Below are 24,221 nucleotides of genomic sequence, written 5' to 3'. Positions count from 1 at the left end.
GAGAATGACTGTAGATTACAGAGAGCTAAACAAAGTGACTCCGGCTATTCAAGCGGCCGTCCCCGATTTGATTACTCTTATAGAAAAAGTGCAATGTTATCCAGGCACTTGGTATGCAGTCATAGACTTGGCTAATGCCTTTTTCACCATACCTATACCTAAAAGTGTCCAAGAACAGTTTGCTTTCACGTGGCTGGGACAACAATATACCTTTACTAGACTTCCTCGGGGATATGTGCATAGTCCCACTATCTGCCATCGACAGGTTGCTGAAACCTTGGCAAAGGTACCTGCTTCTGATGATGTCCAAATAGTACATTATATAGATGATATTATGATCCAAGGAAATGAAGAAGAAAAAGTACAACAACAGTTAGAAAAAGTAATGGACACACTTGAGGAGGATGGATGGAAAACTAATCCAGCTAAAATTCAGGGCCCGAGTTCAAATGTTAAATTTTTGGGAGTACTTTGGAATAATGGAAAACAAGAAATTTTACCTAAAGCTAGACAAAAGATATTAGATTTTGCAGCACCCCGTAACAAAAAGGAAGCACAAAAATTTATTGGATTATTCGGATTTTGGAGGGCACATATTCCACATTTACCTCAAATACCCATCATACAATGGATTCATAGCACGCCTGTTACTCATAAAATTGGACATGCACAAAAATTTAATATCATCAAATGGAAATGGTATATTCAAGACCGGACCAAACCTGGCCCAAAGGGGTTGTCTCTATTACATGACAGGTGTCTCAATATAGCAGTGAGCCAACTGTGTCACCCAAGATTGATATAACAGAATCTCCTGTTAAATGGGGTGTCTCATATGATCAATTGACTGAAGAACAACAAAAACATACCTGGTTTACGGATGGTTCTGCCAAAATGATATCGAGCTCACGGAAATGGAAAGCAGTTGCCTATAACCCATCCACCCAACAAACAATTGTCACCACTGGAGATAATATGAGTAGCCAATATGCTGAACTTTATGCGGTGTATCAGGCACTTCAACAAGAACAGGGGCAACAATGTCATATATATACTGATTCATGGGCAGTGGCACAAGGTTTGGCAACGTGGATGCCACAATGGAAAAAACATGATTGGAAAATTAACGATAAAGAAATATGGGGAAAGAAATTATGGGAAGACATATGGTTATGGTGTCAAAACACGATTGTTACTGTATTTCATGTTGATGCTCACAGTTCTTTAATTTCTGCAGAACGAAAGCATAATTCTCATGCTAATCAGCTGGTGCAGATTCGTGCAACGCACAACCCAGGCTTAGCACAATGGGTCCACGAAAAGAGTGGACACTTGGGAGAACAAGCGTCATACAGGTGGGCACAACAAAGGGGAATCCTTGTCACTCACGATGATATTGCCACTGCAGTACAACAATGTCAGTTATGCCAACAGTTAAATAAACGGGGAGTTCCACACCCCTACCAAGGTCATATCCAAAAGGGATTATTTCCCTCCCATACCTGGCAAATAGATTTTATTGGACCATTGTCAAATTCTTGTGGCTATACTTATGCCTGCACTGCTGTTGATACATATTCTGGTTATTTATTGGCTATACCAGCTAAAGTGGCCACTCAACAGAGTGCCATAAAATTATTAGATATAATTAAGTTATATTATGGAACACCAAGGCAAATTCCGAGTGACAACGGTTCCCACTTTACAGGTAAGTTGATTCAAACCTATACCAAGGAAAATTATATAGAATGGATTTATCATATACCTTATTACCCCCAAGCTGCAGGCCTCATAGAACAAATGAATGGATTGCTTAAACAACAATTGAGGAAACTTGGTCATGGCTCATTAAAGGGGTGGCACAATGTCTTGACATGAGTACAGCCATGTTTGGCCGCTCCATTGACCTACAGCCACCAGCACAAAAAGAAATATAAAAGCTGCTTTCTGTGTGGTGGGAACTGGCCTTTTCCTGGGAACTGGCCTTTCTCTCACGGAGGGAGTTGCAAGTTGTAACATTTCAAGGCTCTTGGAGCATCGTAGCACGGGATGGACTGGCCATCTGTGCCGGGCTGGGACGATAACCAAAGAGAACAACGCACGTACACAACTACTGGGCCGGGATGTTATCCAGGGGGCTCAGTGCACGTACGCCACTGATAACCATTTTTGTACATGGGAACACTAAATGCTTGCTCTGCAAACTCTGTAATTGCTTACTCTGAAAATTACTGATGGTATAAAAACTGCTGGAAACTGAGCCCCGGTGAGAGTTCCACCTGTGGAAGGGACACTTTGCCCAGGACGTGTGATCCTTGCCCAGCCGCGTCGATTGACAGGGCTCTCCCGGCAGTGGGGCGTGGATGTTGTGAGTAACTGATTTGATGTGAAGCAATTGATTTGATATGAAGTAATTGATTTGATGTGTTCTCTTTTTGGTCAACCTGGTGTTTCTCTTTCTGGTTGATTTGTGTCATTTCTCTTCAGCCGATGTGGGTGTTTTCCCTTTCCAGTTGGGCTGATGTTTTTTCCCACTTAATATTTGACCTATTTGGATCTGTTTGCGGACTGTCACCTTTACTATCCTCTATATAATAAAATATACCTTCAGTCCATTTGTTTGGAGTGGAAAGTGTCTTTTATGTCTCCGATCGAATCCCCGAACCTCTCATAACACACAACCATCTAAGTACTGCTCTAAATGTGTTAAATAACAGGCCACTAGGCCCTAATGAGACTCCTCTGTCAAGGTTGTTACCAGCAAAGATTACAGAAGTGGCAGCCGCCACCCATGAGCTTATGACCTTAACCTATTGGCCCCTGACTCAGTCTACTGAACCGCCTTTTCGTGCCACGGCCGAAGCGGCTGGATTGGATTTATCTACTGTTCATTCTATTCAATTGCCCCCTAAGAAGCAGTCTATATTCCCTACTGGGATAGGGGTACAGTTTCCCAAAAATACCTTTGGTTTGTTAAAAGGACGCTCTGGACTGGCAGCAAAAGGTATTGATGTACTGGGAGGAGTCATTGATCCAGATTACCAAGGAGAAATAAAATTTATATTATATAATGGTAGTGACACAGTACTAACTGTAGAGTCTGGGGAACGAGTGGGACAATTATTGGTGCTTCCCCTCTTGACTCCAAATGTGTCACAAGGACAACCTCCAAGTGAATTAACTAAAAGAGGAATGCAAGGATTTGGGTCTACAGATGGATGGAAACCTGGAGCAAAAGTGTGGGTGACACATCCACCCAATGCGGCTCTCCGAGCCGCAGAAGTAGTGGCCCAAGGGCCCACTGCAACACTCATAGTTATGTATCCAGGAAATAAACAGTTATATCATGTTCCTAAAAATTCTGTTTCTTTGCGTGAATAGATATTCCTGCTGTGTTCACTATGCTGTGCTGCACTTCCATGTCTGCTGCAGACCTACACACCAACTAATGTCTCCGTAGGACAACCTTTGACCCTGCACTGCTGGACCAACTGCTCTACACCAGTGGGACCTATAACCTGGACTATGAATGGCCGAGAAATTTGGTCTCAGAAACATCAAGCAATCTCTCAGTATAAGCCTAAATCTGACCAGTCACACAGAACTAGTTATAATTTCTCTATTACCCTGCCTTCTGCTACCCTCTGTGATGGCGGCTGGTCTGGACTTCTGCAAGCTAATTTGTTAGGCCTAAGTGTTATCTTATCTAATGTTATCTTTGATGCTGTACATGATTTGCAAGATCAAGTTAATAATATTTCATATTCTAAGGGGTTATTTGATTGGTTACCTTGGGGTTTGGGTCCTTTATTGCGAGATAGTTTTATAATTATTGTAGTCATTGGATTTTGGATCCTTGGATGTGCCTTATGTACTTGTGTACGAAGTTCATTGTCTGTGCATATGGTGTCTTATGGTTAATGGAGACGGCCACGGCCGAATATGTCTTGACATGAGTACAGCCATGTTTGGCCGCTCCATTGACCTACAGCCACCAGCACAAAAAAGAAATACAAAGCCGCTTTCTGTGTGGTGGGAACTGGCCTGTTCCCGGGAACTGGCCTTTCCCCCACGGAGAGAGTTGCAAGTTGTAACATTTCAAGGCTCTTGGAGCGTCGTAGCATGGGATGGACTGGCCATCTGTGCCGGGCTAGGACGATAACCAAAGAGAACAATGCACGTACACAACTACTGGGCTGGGACGTTAGCCAGGGGGCTCAGTGCACGTACGCCACTGATAACCATTTGTGCATGGAAACACTAAATGCTTGCTCTGCAAACTCTATAATTGCTTACTCTGAAAATTACTGATGGTATAAAAACTGCTGGAAACTGAGACTCGGTGAGAGTTCCACCTGTGGAAGGGACACCTTGCCCAGGACGTGTGATCCTTGCCCAGCCGCGTCGATTGACAGGGCTCTCCCGGCAGTGGGGCGTGGATGTTGTGAGTAACTGATTTAATGTAAAGTAATTGATTTGATATGAAGTAATTGATTTGATGTGTTCTCTTTTCAGTTAACCTGGTGTTTCTCCTTCTGGTTGATTTGTGTCATTTCTCTTCAGCCGATGTGGGTGTTTTCCCTTTCCAGTCGGGCTGATGTTTTTTCCCTCTTAATATTTGACCTATTTGGATCTGTTTGCAGACTGTCGCCTTTACTATCCTCTATATAATAAAATATACCTTCAGTCCATTTGTTTGGAGTGGAAAGTGTCTTTTACGTCTCCGATCGAATCCCCGAACCTCTCATAACAGTCATATAGTTAGATTCCTACACTATGTAGCCTTTTCAGACTGGCTTTTTCACTTAGTAATATGCACTTAAGTTTCCTTCATGTCTGTTCATGACTTGATAGCTCAGTTCTTGTTAGTGCTGAATGATATTCTATTGTCTGGATGTGCCACAGTTTATCTATCCATTCACCTAGTAAAGGATATCTTGGCTTCTTTCAAGTTTTGGCAGTTATCAATAAAGCTGCCCTAAGTATCCATGTACATGTTTTTGTGTCACTATAGTTTTCAACTCCTTTGGGTAAATACCAAGGAGCACTTTTCCTGGATTGTGTGGTAAGAGTATGCTTAGTTTTGTGAGAATCCATCAAACTCTTCCAAAGTGGCTGTACCATTTGGCATTTCCACCAGCAGTGAATGCAAGTTCCTCTTGCTCCACATCCTTGCCAGCATGTGGTGTTGTCAGTGTTCTGGAATTTGGCCACTCTAATAGGTGTGTAGTGGTATCTCATGGTTATTTTAATTTGCATTTCCTAATAACATATGATGTGGATCATCTTTTCAATGCTTATTTGCCATCTGTATATCTTCCTTGGTGTGGTGTCTATTAAGATCTTTGGCCCATTTTTTAATTGGGTTGTTTGTTTTCTTACTGTTGGGTTCTAAGAATTCTTTGTAATTTTTGGATAACAATCCTTTATCAGATATGTCTTTTGGAAATCTTTTCTCCTAGTCTGTGGCTTGTCTTTTCATTCTCTGGACTTTTTAAATACAATACCAATGGCATGATCTGTGAAAGAAAGAATTGATAACCTGATCTCATTAAAATCTTCATCTCTTTTCACTTTACAGTGATTTTCTTTAGACAATATTATCCACATTTATAGTTTCATCTCTCACTTTTATGTTTGAACTATGAAACATATCTTTAATGTAGACTTCACTCTTCAGTTCCAGATCCTGATTTATTAATAACCCTGGATATTTCCACTTAGATGTGCTATAATAATCCTAAGCACAACTTGTACAAAGTCAAAATTTCTATCTTCCTTTTCCAAACATGATCTTTATCCTTTATGTTGATTATTTTTATCACTAGTCATTCCATGTCTAAGTTAGAAATCAGTATGTCATTCTAAACCTCTTCTTCTTTACCACTGATTGGATATCATTTATATCACTTATTATAACTTTATCACTGATTATCAATTCTATTCCCTGTATACTTCCTAAATATTTATTAAGTTAGTCTTTTTCTCATCTCCACAGTCTGAGTGAGTCAGACACTCATAATTTTCTCACTAGGACCATCGTGTTAGCCTACTTTTCCGTCCCTCTGACATTCATTCTCCATAGTGCCTCGACAGTATAAACACAAAGTGTGACTCTGACCACGTTACTCATCCTCTTGCTGTTAATCCAGTGATAACTATCTACAGCGTTTAGGATAAAATATAAATTTCATAGCATGATGTACAACTCCCTGTATTTCCAGCCACCTCCCAATCTTTCCAGCATTATCTCCTACATCACTTCCATTCACCTTGTATTGTATGCACACAGCATCACTTCATTTTCTATAACTCTCCATGCTCTGTCTCAGATCCGTATTTTAGTTATATTTACTGTCTCTGCTGGGAATGGATTCCCTCATCTTTAACGTCTGGCTAACTTCTTCTCATCTTCTAATTTCACCATTACTTCTACCTAGAACCTCTATTTCCCCCAGGCTAGGTTTGGATCACTCTCAATGTCCTCCCATATGCCCCTGTGCAAACATCCATTTGAACACTTAGCACACTGCATTTTGACAGTTTGTGGGTCTATCTAACCTTACTATAGGCTATATTACGCCTAAATCATACTGGATGTTGGAGCTCCTTTTCAGAATTATGTATTTTTAGATGGGATTATAAAATCTACTCTATTATCAGTTTAACATTAAATGAGTTACATTATTTAGATTTGGAAAACATGGGTTCAAGTTAAGTTCTGCCACTGGACTTCCTAGCTGCTGAAATTTGGAGTGTTAGAACACTGAACTGAACACTGAACAGCTTCTCAAAGCCAGGAATGCTGCCATATTGTTAAAATGGAAATTATTAGGTGATATCTGTTCATAAATTCTCCTGAACAGAGAATAGTCTGGTGGATCTTCAGAAGAAATCATCGATAGTAACGGATGGTTCAAGGCCACTGCTCCAAGCTGACAGTGGGGTGCAGGGGATCCAGTCTCAGAGCCAGGGACATCTTGGCCCACTCTCCACCCCACTCTGGAAAGCTATATCTACAGTGTCCTTAAGGTGGCGGCTAGAGCATGTTTGCTGGAGGATATTCTCAGCCAAAGATGGTTTTTTACCATTTTTATTGTTGCCTCTACGCTTTCCTCAAGTTGATGGAAATTGGACATTTATTTTATTGGAAAACTTTCTTAAATGTTTATGCAAAATGTACAATTCTGTAATGGATGGGACTTAAGTCATTGAAAACCATTCTATAACCTGACAAATGGCTGTGGGTGTTCTCTGCAGTCTCTCTCTTTCTATAGAACATGAAGTTAAACGTTAATCACAGATGAGAGTGCCATGATTTTTCATGGTCACAGCACAAAACAACATTTACAAATACATATAAAACTCTTAACTCTGGCCTAGAAGTGAATTATCTAAAATTCATTTTGTACTTAGAGGATAAAGGTAATGACATTTGTGTTTTCTAGGCTAGGGAATGACAAAATGCCCTGCAATACATGAATATTCTCGGGACAAAAATATTTGCTTTGGATCCAGAAAGAAAACTCAGACAATTTAAGCCTTTGTAGCAAGACTAATATATTAAAAATGCAAGGGGTTTTAGGAGTCTTAACTTTGGCACTTGTAGCAAACTTGAAAATAAAAGCAAATACCTTATTATAAGCTATATTACTTGTGAATCAGATTGGATGGTTGGAGCTCTTTTTTCCAAGTAAATCTTTTTAGAGGCAGTCATGAAATCTACTCTAATACCAGTTTCAGATTAAATGAATTACGTTAATTAGATTTGGAAGACCTGGGTTCAAGTTAGGTTCTGCCCCTGAACTTCCTGGCTGCTGAATTTAGGGCAGATTTTCAATCTCTCAGAAACATCATCACCTAATCTCTAAAATGCTGACTGCAAACAATATACATGTCACACGGCACAGGATCGCTGTGAACATAGGAAAAATTTTGCATTAAAGAGCTGTGTATACTATAAAATGCTCTGAATATATTAGTATTATACTTTTTATCATTATTTTTCCTCCTCAGATTCCAAAATTATAGATTATATGATCCAAGCGTCATATCTGCTTTTTTGTTTTTTTAATTTGTTGAGTCTCTCTTTTTTTTTTAAATTATTTTATCGAGGTCACATTGGTTTATAGCATTGTGTAATTTCAGGCGTATATTATTATATTTCAGTTTCTGTAGTGACTACACCGTGCTCATCACCAATAGTCTAGTTTTTATTTGTCACCATATGTATGTGCCCCTTTACCTCTTTACCCTTCCCCCACCCTGTTCCCCTCTGGTATCCACCAATCTTTTCTCCTTATCTATGTGTTTGTTTATCTTTCACATGCTAGTGAAATCATACAGTATTTCTTGTTCTCTGTCTGACTTGCTTAGCGTAATATCTTCAAGGTCCATCCATGTTGTTGCAAATGTCATGATTTTGTCTTGTTTTTGTGGCTGAGTAGTATTCCATTGTGTATATATACCACATCTTTTTTACCCATTCATCGTTGATGGGCACTTGGGTTGCTTCCACATCTTGGCTATTGTGAATAATGCTGCAATGAACATAGGGGTGCCTATATCTTTTTGAATTATTGATTTCATATTCTTTGGATAAACACCCTGTAGTGGAATAGCTGAACCATATGGTATTTCTATTTTTAATTTTTGAGGAATCTCCATACTGTTTTCCATAGTGGCTGCACCAGTTTGCACTCCCACCAGCAATGTATGAGCGTTCCCTTCTCTCCACAACCTCTCCAACATTTGTTATTTCTTGTCTTGTTAATTATAGCCATTCTGATGGGTATTAGGTGATATCTCATTATAGTTTTGATTTACATTTTCCTCATAATTAGTGATGTTGAACATTTTTCTAGGTACCTGGTGGCCTTCTGTGTATCTTCTGTGGAAAAATGTCTGTTCACATCCTTTGCCCTTTTTTCGACTGGGTTGTTCATTTTTGTTGTTGTTGAGTTGTATGAGTTCTTTATATATTTTGGAAATTAACCCCTTGTCAGATATATGATTTGAAAATATTTTCTCCCAGTTGGTGGGTTGATTTTTCATTTTGTTGACAGTTTCCTTTGCTATGAAGAAGCGTTTTAGTCCGATGTAGGCCCATTTATTTATTTTTTCTTTTGTTTCCCTTGCCTAAGGAGACATGGTATTTGAAAACGTACTGCTAAGACCATCGTTAAAGAGTGTACTGTCTACATTTTCTTCTAGGAGTTTTATGGTTTCAGGTCTTACATTCAAGTCTTTAATCCATTTTGAGTTAACTTTTGGGTATGGTATATGATAACGGTCTACTTTCATTCTTTTGCATGTGGCTATCCAAACCTCCCAAAAAACAAAAGTCCAGGACCAGACAGCTTCCCTGGTGAATTCTACCAAACATTCAAAGAAGATTTAATACCTATCCTTCTCAAACTCTTCCAAAAAATTGAAGAGAAATGGATGCTTCCTAACTCATTTTACAATGCAAACATTACCCTGATACCAAAACCAGACAAAGGACAACACAAAAAAGGAAAACTATAGGCCAATATTACTGATGAACATAGATGCAAAAATCCTCAACAAAATACCAGTAAATCAAATACAAGGATCATACACCATGATCAAGTGGGATTTATTCCAGGGATGCAAGGATGGTTCAACATCCACAAATCAATCGATGTGCTATGCCACATTAACAAAATGAAGAATAAAAATCACATGATCATCTCAATACATGCACAGAAAGCATTCAACAAGATCCAACATCCATTTATGATAAAAACTCTGACTAAAATGTGCATAGAAGGAAAGTACCTCAACATAATAAAGGCCATATATGACAAACCCACAGCCAGGATCATACTCAATGGTGAAAACCTGAAAGCCATCTTTCTGAGAACAGGAACAAGACAAGGATGCCCACTGTTATTCAACATAGTGCTGAAGTTTTAGCCAGAGCAATTAGGCAAGAAAAAGAAATAAAAGGAATCCAAATTGGAAAGGAAGAAGTAAAACTATCACTATTTCTGGATGACTTGATTCTATATATAGAAAACCCTAAAGAATCCACAAAAAACTATTAGAAATAATTAATGAATACAGTAAAATTGCAAAGGTACAAAATCAACATACAAAATCAGTTGCATTTCTATACACTAATAATAAACTAGCAGAAAGAGAAATCAAGAATACAATCCCATTTACAATCACAACAAAAAGAAGTAAATTTAACCAAGTATGTGAAAGACTTATACACTGAAAACTATAAGACATTTTGAAAGAAATCAAAGAAGACATCAGGAAATGGAAAAATATTCCATGCTCATGGATTGGAAGAATAAACATAGTTACAATGTCCATATTCACCTAAAGCAATCTACAGATTCAATGCAATCTCAATCAGAAGGCCAATGACATTCTTCACAGAAATAGGACAAAGAATCCTAAAATTTATATGGAACAACAAAAGACCCCCAATAGCCAAAGCAATCCTGAGAAAAAAAGAACAAAGTTGGAGGTATCACACTTCCTGACTTCAAAATATACCACAAAGCTATAGAAATCAAAAGAGCGTAGTACTGGGAGAAAAACAGACACATGGCTCAATGGAACAGAATTGAGACCCCAGGAATAAAGCCACATGTCTATGGACAGCTAGTCTTTGACAAAGGAGCCAAGAACATGCAATGGAGAGAGGAAAGTCTCTTCAATAAATGGCGTGGGGAAAACATATCTGCTTTTAAGAGAGGTATTTAAACATTATTCACTAATTGATTTAGATGAAAAGTACTAGCTTGTTTTTGTTTGAAGCATCTGAAATGGTAGAATAAATTTGTAGACATCATCATTTGAAATTGTATACAGTCTCTGAAAAAGTAAATCATGCCGCCCCTGATCTTCATTAATTACTTTTTGAATTATTTTGATTCACTTCTTAGTTATTGCAGTTCATTTATCCATCCTGTTTATCATTCATACAATAAATTTTTATTAAAGCTCATGTCATATAACAGGCATTGCATTATATGAATAAGACAAAATCCATAAAGTCAAAGGGGTCATAATTTATTGGAGAGAAAGGCAAGCAAACAACTGAAATGCAGTATGAGAGGTGCTAGGATATATGTATGCAGAGGACACTGTGAGAAGATGGTTTCCAGGACATATGACTTCAGAGTTGAGTCTTTTAAAGTGAGTAGCAGAGGCAGTTAGCTCCGTGGAGCAGTAGGGTGAGGGGTAGGGAGTGGAGGGTAAAGGGATGCTCTCAAGGCAGGAAAGAGCGTGTGTTTGCCAGAGGGAGGAGCATGTGGAACAGCAGAAATGGCAAGAAAATCTCTCTCAGCAAAATCACTGTAATGCTCACCTGCAAGTTTCTCTTTCTGTTATGGGGACAGAGAAGAGCACCTTCAGGAGCTCTAGGAGGTTTGGCGTGATAGGAGCACAAGAAGGAAATCACAACATGGTTTGAGTGAGACTGGAAAGAGAAGCAGAGGGTAGATCATAAAGTGCAATATGTGCTGTGCTGAGGAGTTTGAATTTTATTACTGAGGGCATGAATAACTATGGAAGAATTTTAAGTGGGGTTGTGACTTGATTAGGTTTGGATTTCATAAGTATTAAAATTCGATGGTGATGTGGAGCGTGGATTGATCAGGGCTAAATGTAACACTGATGCAGTGACCTGGAGGAGCTGAGAAGAACACGTGAACTGAGAACATGTCAGTGGAGACAAACTTCAGAGAATCTCAGGGAGTAAACATTGTCTCCTTTCCTAAGAACCATCAGTGTCTTTTCAATTTCAATAAAAATAAAATCCAAACTCCTTATCACGCCCTTCAAGTCCCTGCAGAATCTGGCTCCTAAGTGACCACAGATGGCAATGTAACTGTGTCAAGGGAGTGAGCTTCCCTGTACTTAAATCTCAGCTCACCACTTAGTACCTGTGTGACCTTGTGTGAGTTACCCAATCTCCTTGTGACTCAGTTTCCTAATTCCCAAAATGGAGATAAAAAATCATAAGGTAGAGGGGCCAGCCCAGTGGCACAAGTGGTTAAATGCGCGCACTCCACTGAGGTGGCCCAGGGTTCGCTGGTTCGGATCCCAGGCGCCCACTGACGCACTGCTTGGCCAGCCATGCTGTGGTAGTGTCCCATATAAAGTGGAGGAAGATGGGCATGGATGTTAGCCCAGGGCCAGTCTTCCTCAGGAAAAAAAAAAAAAGAGGCGGATTGGTAGATGTTAGCACAGGGCTGATCTCACCAAAAAAATCATAAGAGAAATATGATTATAAAATATGATAATCCACTTGAACTTCTATCACAATGATTGGGCCATGAAAAGCACGTAATAAATGCCAGCTAACAAGCACTTGTCATGCCATTCTCTGCATTTGCTGTACTTCCACCTCTGTTAGATCACAGAATGAACTCTCCAGTGTTGGAGGGTTGAGGCTTTTTGTCCTTTAGCCTGGAACACTCTTTTTCCAATGGGCTGGCTGTCTTATATCCTTTAGCTCATGGCTTGAAGACCACCTCCTCAGAAACTTTCCTTGAACACTTTGTGTAAAACATGCACACTGCCATTATTCTCTGTCATACTCATGGTCTTCATAGCACTTTGCAGAAGCTCTAAATATGTGTTTTATGTATTTGCTTCCTTGTTAATTGTGTGTCTCCTCAACTAGACTATAAGCTCCATGGGAATTCCCTGTTCTCTTGTGTAACTTTAAATCCATTGACCCCGTCTCAGCTTCTGGTGCACAGTAGGTTTCAATACACCAATGTTAAATACAAACAAAGAAAGTACAATCTATAGACTTGGAGAGTGATCCAGTTGGAAAGTATGGACCAATGGGAAGGGAAAGGTTAGCAAGCATTATGAACATGAGGGAAGGAGCAAATTGTGTGGTGAAGAAAGATGAACAATTCCAGTTTAGACACATTTGTGGACACAAGTGAAGCTGTGGAGATGGCATTTGGATATGGCTGAATCTCCAAAGAGAGGTTTGAATTCAAGATAGAATCAATAGGCAGTAGTAGTTAAAGCCATGGAAAGATAAGTATTCACCTGGATAGGGCTTACTCACTGAACAGAGACAGGAGCGTGGTAAGGAAGCCCACTGAGCACCATTCTCTAAGATGCAGGCAGAGGAAGATTGAGAGGGAGCAAGACTGAGAGGGGAGCCTGGAAAGATAACCAAGCAGGTAACACAGGTCTGAGCAGTGTCAGCGAAGGCATGGGAGAAGTTATTTAAATCCTTCAAGACAACCTGATATTCCAGGGTCTCAGCTCTCTCTGTAAATGTCAGGGACTCAGGAGCTCTTCTTGAGGCACCACTACTTTTTTCTGATGCTGCCCTGTCCTCAAGCAGGCACATTCTTCTGGGCTTTCATCTGGCTTGGTCTCTAGTCATCCCTGATCCCTGTCTTTCATTATTCTTTCCCTCCGTCTTGTTAGGCGAAATTATTTTTCTCCCCTCCTTGATGTTATGAAGATTTTAGTTATGTCATCCAGAGACGTCACTTTTAACACTAAAGTTTCCTTCACTCTGGATTCAGTAGAGAGATCTCTAGAGCACATGGTTAAAAGTGCCTGAGAGGCCAAAGTTCCTCAAGTGGGCATGAAAATTGGGTCTTATTACTGACGTTCTTTACCCATCACTAAGTGAGAGAACACAGCATGTACACATAGCGTGTACTCTCAGAAAGGACCTATATGATAGCATGCTACGTGAGCCAGAGAAGTTGAAAATAGGAAAACAGCCATGGAAAGCTGGATTGCTGATTCTTTTGTCAGTAAAAAGTAAGATTCCTTTGTTAGGAAACTTTCCTGATTGTGTGGAAACAAATGTAATTTTAAAATAAATTTGAAACAGATTGTGAGGAAGAAAGGGAGGGATATTCTCTGGTGAGTTATCTGCTTGTTTTAAATAACGACATTCTTAGAAATCCGTGAACAGAGAATCTAGAATCAGGTTGATCCTAGTGGGATAGAAGATTATTATTAGTGAAAACAAAAACCAACACAGTGTCTCCTATTCCACATGTGCTGGGCAGTCTTCCTCCCTTCATCACTGGGATTATTACATGATAATTCTCTGTCTTATGGAGGATTTTTGAGCATCATATACACAAGAACTGTTGTCTAACAATAGCCCAAACACTGGGTGAAGACTCAGCTGCTGATGCCAACTGGAATTTGTTGTCATTCCTGGATTCCATTTGGATCCGCCTAATTCAACGACTGAAGGAATTAGCTGGAGTACTATAGAAAGAACAGGCAGAAGAGAGAAAAGTAATTAAATAACTTTATACAATCAAGATGATTCCTACTTAAACCTGGCCTTTTCTTTTTGTTCCTGCCAATCTCTTCTTTTGAGCCCTAGCCTTTCTTTCGTGCAGAGCAGCTTAATGCTAACAAAGCAAGTCACAGGAAATGAGTGCGGCATCAACAGAGAGAGAGCAAAATGAGAGGAAAATGGAGAGCCACTAAAGAAATTATGCATGCAGCTTTTAAAAAATGGACAAGATCAAATAAGATACCTTACATTTATCATTAGGTGAAACCTGGAGACAATTTTTGACTCAATAGGCAGGAAATTAGTCATGAGATTCAGGTACTGTTAATGTGACTTTCACACTCAAATCCTGGCTCCTTGTAAGGAAAGTCACCTCTGCCTCTCCTGGATCTCAGGCTTTTGTGACGTTTTTGCCAAGCTACCCCTCCATCATTTCCCCCTAATAGTCTACAGCAGCTCAGAGGCCACATCAGAGAGACATTCTTTCTGCTTCCGTAAATGAGTTCAACCACTTTAAAAGCCACTCCCTTTGTTCCTTGATTTCTTTTTGAGCTCCTAGCAACCACCACTGTGTCAGATTCTAAATTTAGATACATTTCATGCATCTCTCTGAATCTGCAAATTATATTCCATCAGAGCACAACTGAGATTAAACCTTGGACTCCTCAGTCTGGGAAGAGCTAACTGCCGTACACTGATTTCCTTCTGCATGGAAGCTTCTCTACAGTAGGGGCACAGGAACGAAAGAACAATGCTGAGCTCTGCTACAAATGGTGGTGCTACTAAGTCAGTTATTTGTTGCTTTCTGAACACCCCCTTTCTCCTCTCTGTCATGATGAAATCCTCACAGTAAATTCCATACTTAATTTCTCAGCAGCTTTCATGTAAACAATAATTTCCAGTTAGATTGTCTCATGCAACCTGGTAATTTAAGTCAGGTTGACATAACTCTCTTTAGAAAAAGTTAAGAAGGAGGCAAAGGAGCTGCACAGAGTTGTTGAAGAAGCTCTCCTCAGCATTTAAACCTACAACATGGTTATGCCAGCTTTTCACAGGCTCTCCCTCCCTTATCTGGATATTCAGTCCTGTCAGAGGGGAGAGAGTGGGAAGCAGTGTCATGCTGACTCGAAGACCTGGAGGCGCTGGTATGTTACAAGCCAACCAAAGTGTGAAGCACAGATGCTGAGTGTCCCGTGCCTCCATGTGCTGGCTGGACTGCTGACAGAGTCTGCACCAATGGTCTCCTTCTCAGCTAACTTCCTTCCCAAGAGGTATACACTGGAAAGGAATCTGCAAGGCCATCACCTTCATCTTTTTATATCTGGATCAACTACGACAATCTAAAATCTCTGACAGATAGGAATTTCTCCTGTTTTAAAGATATTCGAGGAATAAATTTTTAGGTCTTTAATAGGAATTAGTTCCAGTATTTTTACATTCAGAGAAAGAGAAAACTCACAGGTAATTTCTTTGATCATCTTATTTGAGGAAGTAGTCATGAAACAAATGTTAAGAATACATTTTCTGGAACTCTGACAGGGTAGCCTTTAGAAATAAGCAACTACAACAACACAAATCTTCCTGACGCGGTTGCAAGTATACATTTTGTTCTTGTTAGTTGCTCTGCCAATCCATAATGTGTGGTATATAGTAAATGCTCAGTAAACGTGCTGACTGAAGGAGTTATGAACTAAATGCACATTGGTCACTAAGGCAAGCAGGGGTACATTATAAAGGCACAGCCAGTCCCTGCTTCAATTCCTGCCTCTTCATTGACCCAATGGATTCTTTCTTCCAAGTTGGCGTTTGGTCCAGTGACTGCTTGGACCTTCAGTGTTACATCTTTCTTAAGATGTATGTTCTCAATGTAATGACCAAAATGATAACTGTTTTGATTTTTTCCATATTCGACAGATATTTACTGAGTTCAGTTTACGTTCCTGCACTTTACTAGGGTCTTGGGATAAGGAAAAATTATGCCCATAAGTGTAATCAAACTCAATGGGTGCATCTCTTGGTGAGTACAGGGCCAGAAAGTACAACCAATACTGAAGTAGGTGAAGAAAAGGTTTATTGCTTGCACAAGCAGTGGAGAACACTGGAGATAGCTCCCAAAGCATGTCTCTCTGAGCTTAGTGCCAGTGGTGACTTTATACACAAGAGTGTAGAGGATATGTTACAACTGTGTAACAACTATACTCAATCAGGGTGCATGTGCAGGCCATTACATGATGAGTTCAATGTAACATGTCATTACATAACAAGTTCGTGGTACCATTACATAACGAGTGCAAGGAACGTGCCATTACATAACGGTCCACCGTAACTTTTGGACACTTGGAGCTGGAGCAATTTGCAGGGGTCTTGCTGCAACCGTGTAAGTTTCACTGTGAGATGGCAACATCTGCAAAAACAGGGACATCAACTTCTGAAAAACAGAACATTTAGTTTTCTCCTTGTCTGGAAAACATTTGACAGATCATATTAGTTAATGATCAGCTTCTCAGTAACCCTTTCCTTGCCTGGTTCCCAGTCACATAAGTACTGCAAATAGAAGATGAATGTTAAAGAAACATGGTAATTGCATTAATTAACAACACTGGACTCTTGGCATTCTTGGGCTTATCATTCATAGTTTTGACTATCTGAAAGTGTTTCCTAAGCTCTAAAAAGTAATCATTATTTTTGAGGCATTGATTTGACCATGAGCTTTGTGAGCCTGGTATGCGAAAGCTAGCCAGGTATGAGGTGTACCTGGCTCCATCTAAAGTTTTCATCTCAACAGAGCTTTCCTATCATGGTGGGATCATGAGTCTTTACATACACAAGAACTATCTGGAATTGTGATCTTTGAAAATTGGAGGTTGGGTGGGGGCTCTTTTTCAAGAGACTGTATTTGTTATCTCAGATGAAGAAATGAGATGAATTAACTCTTACAGAGAAGCCTGGGCAAGGTTTACTGCGGAGGAGATAATGGATCTCATGTCCAAAGATCAGTAGAGCCTTTCCAGGTTCTGGTTGGGGAGAGGACTTCAGGTTCTGTAAAGCTTGCATATGCAGACGTGGAAGCACGAAACCTCCACATGGATGACATGCAGGTAGCTCACCACGGCTGAGCCTCAGGCATATGCAAGAAACGTTCCTGGAGGAGGGACAGCATTTGGTAAGTTGTGAGGAGCCCATTGCTGAACTTCAGGTTCAAAAATGACAGATTAGATGTGCTTTTAATGTCAGTCATGTGATCAAAAACTATATAAAGGAATGGTTTATACATTATATTTTTAAGGAATTTTTTGTTTTGGGTTTCCCCAGAAGTTGACCCTGAAGCAAAGATTTGAGTAAAACGAGTTTCTTTTTTTTTTTTTTTAATATTTATATGTTTATCTTTTTAGGTGATCCCAGGACACCACCTATAGGCATTGTGACAATAAAACAGGTAAGAAAAGGCAGCCAAGAGTTTATCATGCTAGTTACTCCTTTGAGTATCTGCAGACGAATCCCAGAGTTCTTCCATCCAGAGGATGTGAAATTCTGGCTTCCTGAGCAGATGGTAAAGTGGGCTCTCTTGGCCAGAAACGAACCCCAGGGGATGTACATATGGACACTGGCAGATGGACGTCCCTGAGGTGGTGAAGGCAAAGGGTATAGGGCCAGGCACTAGTGTCATCTACTGTAAGGAGGACTCCAAGCATTCACTGACAGGGAAAAACACTGCTTATATTTTACAAATCCATCACCACAACCAGAAAACTCTTTTAAGATACGTTATGTGGGAGAGGGTCATCAGCTTTGAATTTCATGCGCCTCCACACACTCCTCTACATTGTTGATCTCATACCATATTCAAGGAGTTTTCACTTATTTTAATTGTATTTGATGTTCCTATAACCTCTGGACATATGTAAGACTGATAGAATCATTCCTGTGTTACAGATGAGGAAACAGCTCGGAGGAAGTAACCATCTTGTCATGGGGCTGTAGTAAAAACCAGATCTGCTGCTTCCTACCGTTTTTTCCCATTTAACTGCAGTAAAAAGAACGTTTACCCTATCTGGGTCTTTTTCAATGGTGATTCATTTAAAAATTTAAATTATTATTTTTTATTGGTGTCATAATAGTTTATAACATTGTAAAATTTCAGTCGTACATTATTATTTGTTAGCCACCATGTTTATGTGCCCCTTTACCCCTTGTGCCCACTCCCCAACCCCCTTCCACTCTGGTAACCACTAATCTGTTTTCATTTTCCATATCTTTGTTTATCTTCACATATGAGAGAAATCATATGGTATTTGTCTTTCTTTGTCTGGCTTATCTCACTTAACATAAACCCTCAAGTTCCATACATGTTGTTGCAAATGGGACGATTTTGTCTTTTTTTATGGCTAAGTAGTATTCTGTTGTGTATATATACCACATCTTCTTTATCCATTCGTCAGTTGATGGGCACCTGGGTTGTTTCCACATCTTGGCTATTGTGAATAAAGCTGCAATGAACATAGAGGCGCATAAGTCTTTCTGAATTGTTGATTTCAAGTTCTTCGGATAAATACCCAGTATTAGAATAGCTGGGTCATATGGTATTTCAATTTTTAATTTTTTGAGAAATCTCCATACTGTTTTCTATAGTGGCTGCACCAGTTTGCATTCTCACCAACAGTGTATGAGGGTTCCCTTTTCTCCACATTCTCTCCAACATTTGTTGTTTTTTGTCCTGTTAATTATAGCCATTCTAACAGGTTGTAAGGTGATATCTCATTGTAGTTTTGATTTGCATTTCCCTGATGATTAGTGATGTTGAACATCTTTTCGTGTGCCTGTTGGCCATCCGTATATCTTCTTTGGAAAAATGTCTGTTCATATCCTCTGCCCATTTTTTGATTGAGTTGTTTTTTTGTTGTTGTTGAGTTGTGTGAGTTCTTTATATATTTTGGAGATTAACCCCTTGTCAGATATATGATTTGCAAATGTTTTCTCCCAGTTAGTGGGTTGTCTTTTTGTTTTGTTCATAGTTTCCTTTGCCTTGCAGAAGCTCTTTAATCTGATGAAGTCCCATTTGTTTGTTTTTTCTTTTGTTTCCCTTGCCCAAGTAGATATGGTATTCGAAAAGATCCTTCTAAGACTGATTTCAGAGTGTACTGCCTGTATCTTCTTCTAGGAATTTTATGGTTTCACGTCTTACCTTTAAGTCTTTAATCCATTTTGAGTTAATTTTTGTGTATAGTGAAAGATAAATGGTCTTTCACTCTTTTGCATGAGGCTGTTCAGTTTTCCCAACACCATTTATCGATGAGACTTTCCTTTCTCCGTTGTATGTTCTTAGCTCCTTTGTCGAAGATTAGCTGTCCGTAGATGTGTGGTTTTATTTCTGGACTTTCAAAAAACTGAAATTATTTTTATTGAAATTCAGAAACAACTCAAATATTTATCACTTGTGAATTATTTTTTATTAAGTAAGAAGATATCCTGCAGAGAATTTGTATCCTTTTCTGACTGGGTATGTAAAAGTTGTGGGCCATAGATATAGGACAGAGACCACATCTCTGTCACCCCACAACAAGCTAGTGGGGTCACTAGCTTGAGATTGAGTCATGTTATAGGAGAGAAGGGTGAATATTATGGAAACAAGAGTTGGGTTTTAATTGGGCCTCTGTGTGCTGAGGGCTCATTAAGTAGATCAGGATAGACTGTACCCAGGCAGTGAGAAATACTGAAGGGACAAGTTTACATAATCAGTGCATCAGAAACTCAGTAGGCAAACTGAGCAAGAAGACAAATTGCAAAGATGAGATAGGTGATCAATGGTTTGGAGCATGAGAAATAAATCAAAAACACCAAAAATATATGACAAACTAGAGGGCCAGTCATTTAGATAACTCGTCTGGGCAGCAGGAAGTTGGATTACATCGTAGAAAGGGCAGAACTTGGGCAGGTCATTGGCTGTAGAACAATAGAACTTATGTTTCTGAAGTTTCATCACCTTTGGGAAACTTCTTAATAATCTTCCTATTCCAGAGGAACCAATTCCAGGAATGAACATTTAGGAAGAAACTATTCTATTAACGATCTAAAACATTTTATATGCTTTTTCACTGGAAATAGGTCATATATAAAAGAAATAGTCTTAAAATAATTACTGTCAGCTGCAAATATGCATTGCACTTTTGATGAGGAGAGAAGATATTGGCAATGGTTTTCAAGGCCATCATGATCCAGGACACTCAGACAGTCCTGACTCCAGCAAGGGGCTTTCATCTGTCGCACTCACAAACGGCTGCAAGTCTTGAGAGGTAAGCATTCTGAGGCAGGTGTTACTAGCTTGGTCCATCTATTCTGACCACCATCAGAGTGTGGCTGCAACATACTTTTGAGTCACTTCAGTTTAGACAGGATTATTTTTTTAACGCTGGAAGAGAGGACTCTTTAAGTCGGGACTTCAAAATGATAACAAAAGGATTACTCAAAAATTACTTAACCCAACGGTAAAATGAATTATTCATAGTTCATCTAACAGTTAGCTTAAACAGGAATAAACAATAAATTATAAAGAACAAGCAGTTTGGTTCTGATGCTAGTCTGTAATCTGTCTTCATCGGGGAATTGGTGAAACACTTCAGCAGTTTCCAGTAAATGTTCCTTCCCTTTCTTGGTCTAGTTTGACTGTCAACACTTGGCTACTCACTAATTCTTCTTCCGTGCCCCGTATATTCTGTGCCATCCATGTTAGAACACTCATATCATTTTGAATTTGAGTCTTTGAACAAATTGCAGAGAACTCTTGGCACTGTCTATAAATTGCTCAGAGATCAATATTAGATATCCTTTCCATCTCTACATCTGACCTTCCTTTTCTCTCTTTTGCTTCATTCAGCTTGGTTTCACGGCTCCCCTGACTTCTTATTCCCTTGTACCCTGTTCTGCACCTGATGCTGGTGGGAAGCGAGAGACCCGAGAGGTGCCAATAAGAAAACTTTCCACCTACTGTATTTTTAAGCTATTAGAATCTTTTCTTCTGCTTACATAACTTTCAGGATGATTTATCTCCTACAGCATCCCCTAAGAAATGTATCCAATGTGTAGATACAAAACATATATTCTTCCAATGTGCATTGCAAAAATCCGTGTGTCTCTCTGAGTTGCATAGCAGTGTTGGAAAAGGAGATTAGCACTTAATTTTGGGTACACAAATAGCATTCTCCGATTAGATACGATCTGATAATTTCCCTCTATTGCTCATAAAGCATTGCAATTTCCAAGGACTCATATTTTAAAAATCCCAGTTAGCTCACGATTCTATTCTTTGGCCCAATTTGTGTAGGTCTCTAAAGTTCATGGGCTGACCATAAGTTAGAAGATGGGGAACTCCATACTTTGTTGATTTTCAAATTCTTCCTGGTTAAAAGAAATGCCTCACATAGAAAAAGCTACCCAATTAGGGAAAAGTTCAAGCTGAGTTTAGTTCAAAACCAGCAAAGCGGTTCATCTTGAGTTAGACAGGCCATTACTTGAAAAGACAAAGCTAAATTTATAGCTAAACATAGGCTTTTTGTCTTCACGATGCAGTAAATTTCGGGTTGAGCCTTGATGGTATAGATCTGCTGAAATGGACACAGGGTCACTGGACAGGATCAATGTTTTAGCAGACATATTCTTTGATTAAGAGGTTACAGTGTAGTGGTTCCATCGCACTATTCTGGGAAAATTTTATGCTGTTTTTCAGCCAGAGTGTTTAACATATGTGTTAGCATTGAAATGAATAAGGATTGTTATACCTCCTTTAAATCCTGTTTCAAGTTCTATTACTAAAGAGTAGATGTCTCTGGATTCTGAGTCACTTGTATTTCTTCCCACAGCCCTGGGAATATACATCATGAAGTTGAGAATAAGTTAGTTTTCTTAGTGATTTCTTTCTAAGATTATCTCTGGCTTCCAGATTCAGCCTAGATCCACATCTCATCTTCCTATCCCCAAGCCAAACCTGGAAAAGACCTTCTCTTAGGTTCCCCTGTCACGGACACGACACAGAAATAAACGACCTGTTCCCCCTCCTTCACTTCTACTTCCTTTCCTGGCTTGTTCATCTAAACCCCATTATCTCATTCCTCTGTGTCCTGGTGGTGGCAGAGGCAGAAGGAGTGAGGCGAGGAGTTTGGCTGCTGAAAGGCTCTCTTTCATGCGTCCAGAAGCCCATTTGGGGCTGATAGTTCAAGCCCAAGCTCTGTAACGTTTTAACGTTGAATAGCAAATTGGAAAGAAGTCAATGGATTAAAAAACAATCTAGTGCAAATAAATATGAGTTTATTTTGAAGGTAACCACGAGTGCATGCAAGATCCAAGGTTGAAAGGTGAGGCGGCTCATATGAGTAAGGAGATCATTCAAGGAAACTGGATTTTCCTTTGAATGAGACTAAAGGAACCACTGACAGTACAGGCTAAAGGACCCTGGTGGTGCAGAGAAGAGGTGGTCGAGAGACACTTGAATTGGGCTCTCAGCAAGCCACCAGGTAGCTCTGAGGCCTTCCAGATGTCGTCTCAAAAAATGTCTATGAAAGGAAAAATGTTGCATCCTATTATCTAGATAAAGATGTCTTTTTAAGATTTTTAATATTTAAAATATTTTGTCATTTTAATACTTAAAATTAACATAGGAATTATAACGAGGTTAAAAGATTTATGAACAGCATCATTATAATTGTATTTTATTAAATGGTGTATAAACCGTTTAATGTGCTGGTGAATTTGGTTTGCCAGTGTTTCGTTGAGAATTTTTGCATCTGTATTCATCAGGGACACTGGTCTGTAGTGTTTTTTTCTTGTAGTGTCCTTATCCGGCTCTGGTATCCAAGTAATGCCCATGCTGAGCTGGGGGCACTGGCTGGACTCCGTGGTTGGGTGGGCCACTGATTGGGATCTCTGGTTGGGTGATACTGCTGGCTCTGCTCTGCAGTCAGGTCAAGCTACCTGGTGGGATCTTCCATCACCTCTCATTGGGTGGGCTTGCAGACCATGTGGCCACTGTTTGGGGTCTGTGATGGGGCAGGGCTGTGGGCTGTGCTCCCTAACCTGACCGTGCTGCTGACTGGACTCTGTGTCCAGGTGGGGCCACAGGCAGGGCTTTGCAGTCCCAGGGGGCCTCAGGCTTTGCTGTGCCATCAGGCGGGGCCACAAGCTGTGCCCCACAGTTGGGTGGGGCCATCAGGCAGGCCCTTGACTGTTTGTTCTTTTGTTGGTTAAAGTTGCTGGCTGGGCTCTCTCATTGTTCAGGGCCTCCACCTGTATCCCATAGTTGAGTGGGGCTGGAGACCATGCTCTGAAGTTGGGTGGGGTTGCTGTCTAGGCTTTCCTGGTAGGGTGGGGCCACAGGCTATGCTTTGCAATTGGATGGGGTCACTGACTGGGCTCCCTTCCTGAGTGAGATCATAGATTGTGTTCTGCAGTCAGGCAGGGCTGTAGGCTGGCTCCACAGCTGGACAGTACACAGGCTGGGCTCTGAGGCTGCCCAGGATCACTGTGCAGGCTCCCTGGTTATGCGGCACCAGTGGCTATGCTCAACAGATGGGCTTGGCTGCTGGCTGGGCTCCCTGCTGGAGCAGGGCTATAGGATTGGCTCTGGCCACCTGGGTTCTCTGGGGCCAGGCGGGACTGGAGGCTATGCTTAGCGGTGGCTGCAGTTGGGAATTTGCATCCCTGCCCAGGCAGGCTGTGGGATGTGCTGCACGGCTGCTGGGCATCTGTGGCCACACCTCCCAGTGGGTCAGGACTGTAGGTTGTGCTCAGCCATTGGGTGGGGCTTTGGACTTTCTCCCCTGCCCGGGTAGGGCCTTAAAACATGCTCCGTGGCCAGTACAGCCTGTTGACTGGGGCCCCAAATCAGGCTGAACTGCCAACCGAGCTCCCTGGTCATATTGGGCTACTGGCTTGGCTCTGCAGGTGGGCA

Source organism: Diceros bicornis, chromosome 5, assembly GCF_020826845.1.
Source record: "Diceros bicornis minor isolate mBicDic1 chromosome 5, mDicBic1.mat.cur, whole genome shotgun sequence".
Classification (NCBI taxonomy): Eukaryota; Metazoa; Chordata; class Mammalia; order Perissodactyla; family Rhinocerotidae; genus Diceros; species Diceros bicornis.
This window is presented reverse-complemented; position numbering follows the sequence as displayed.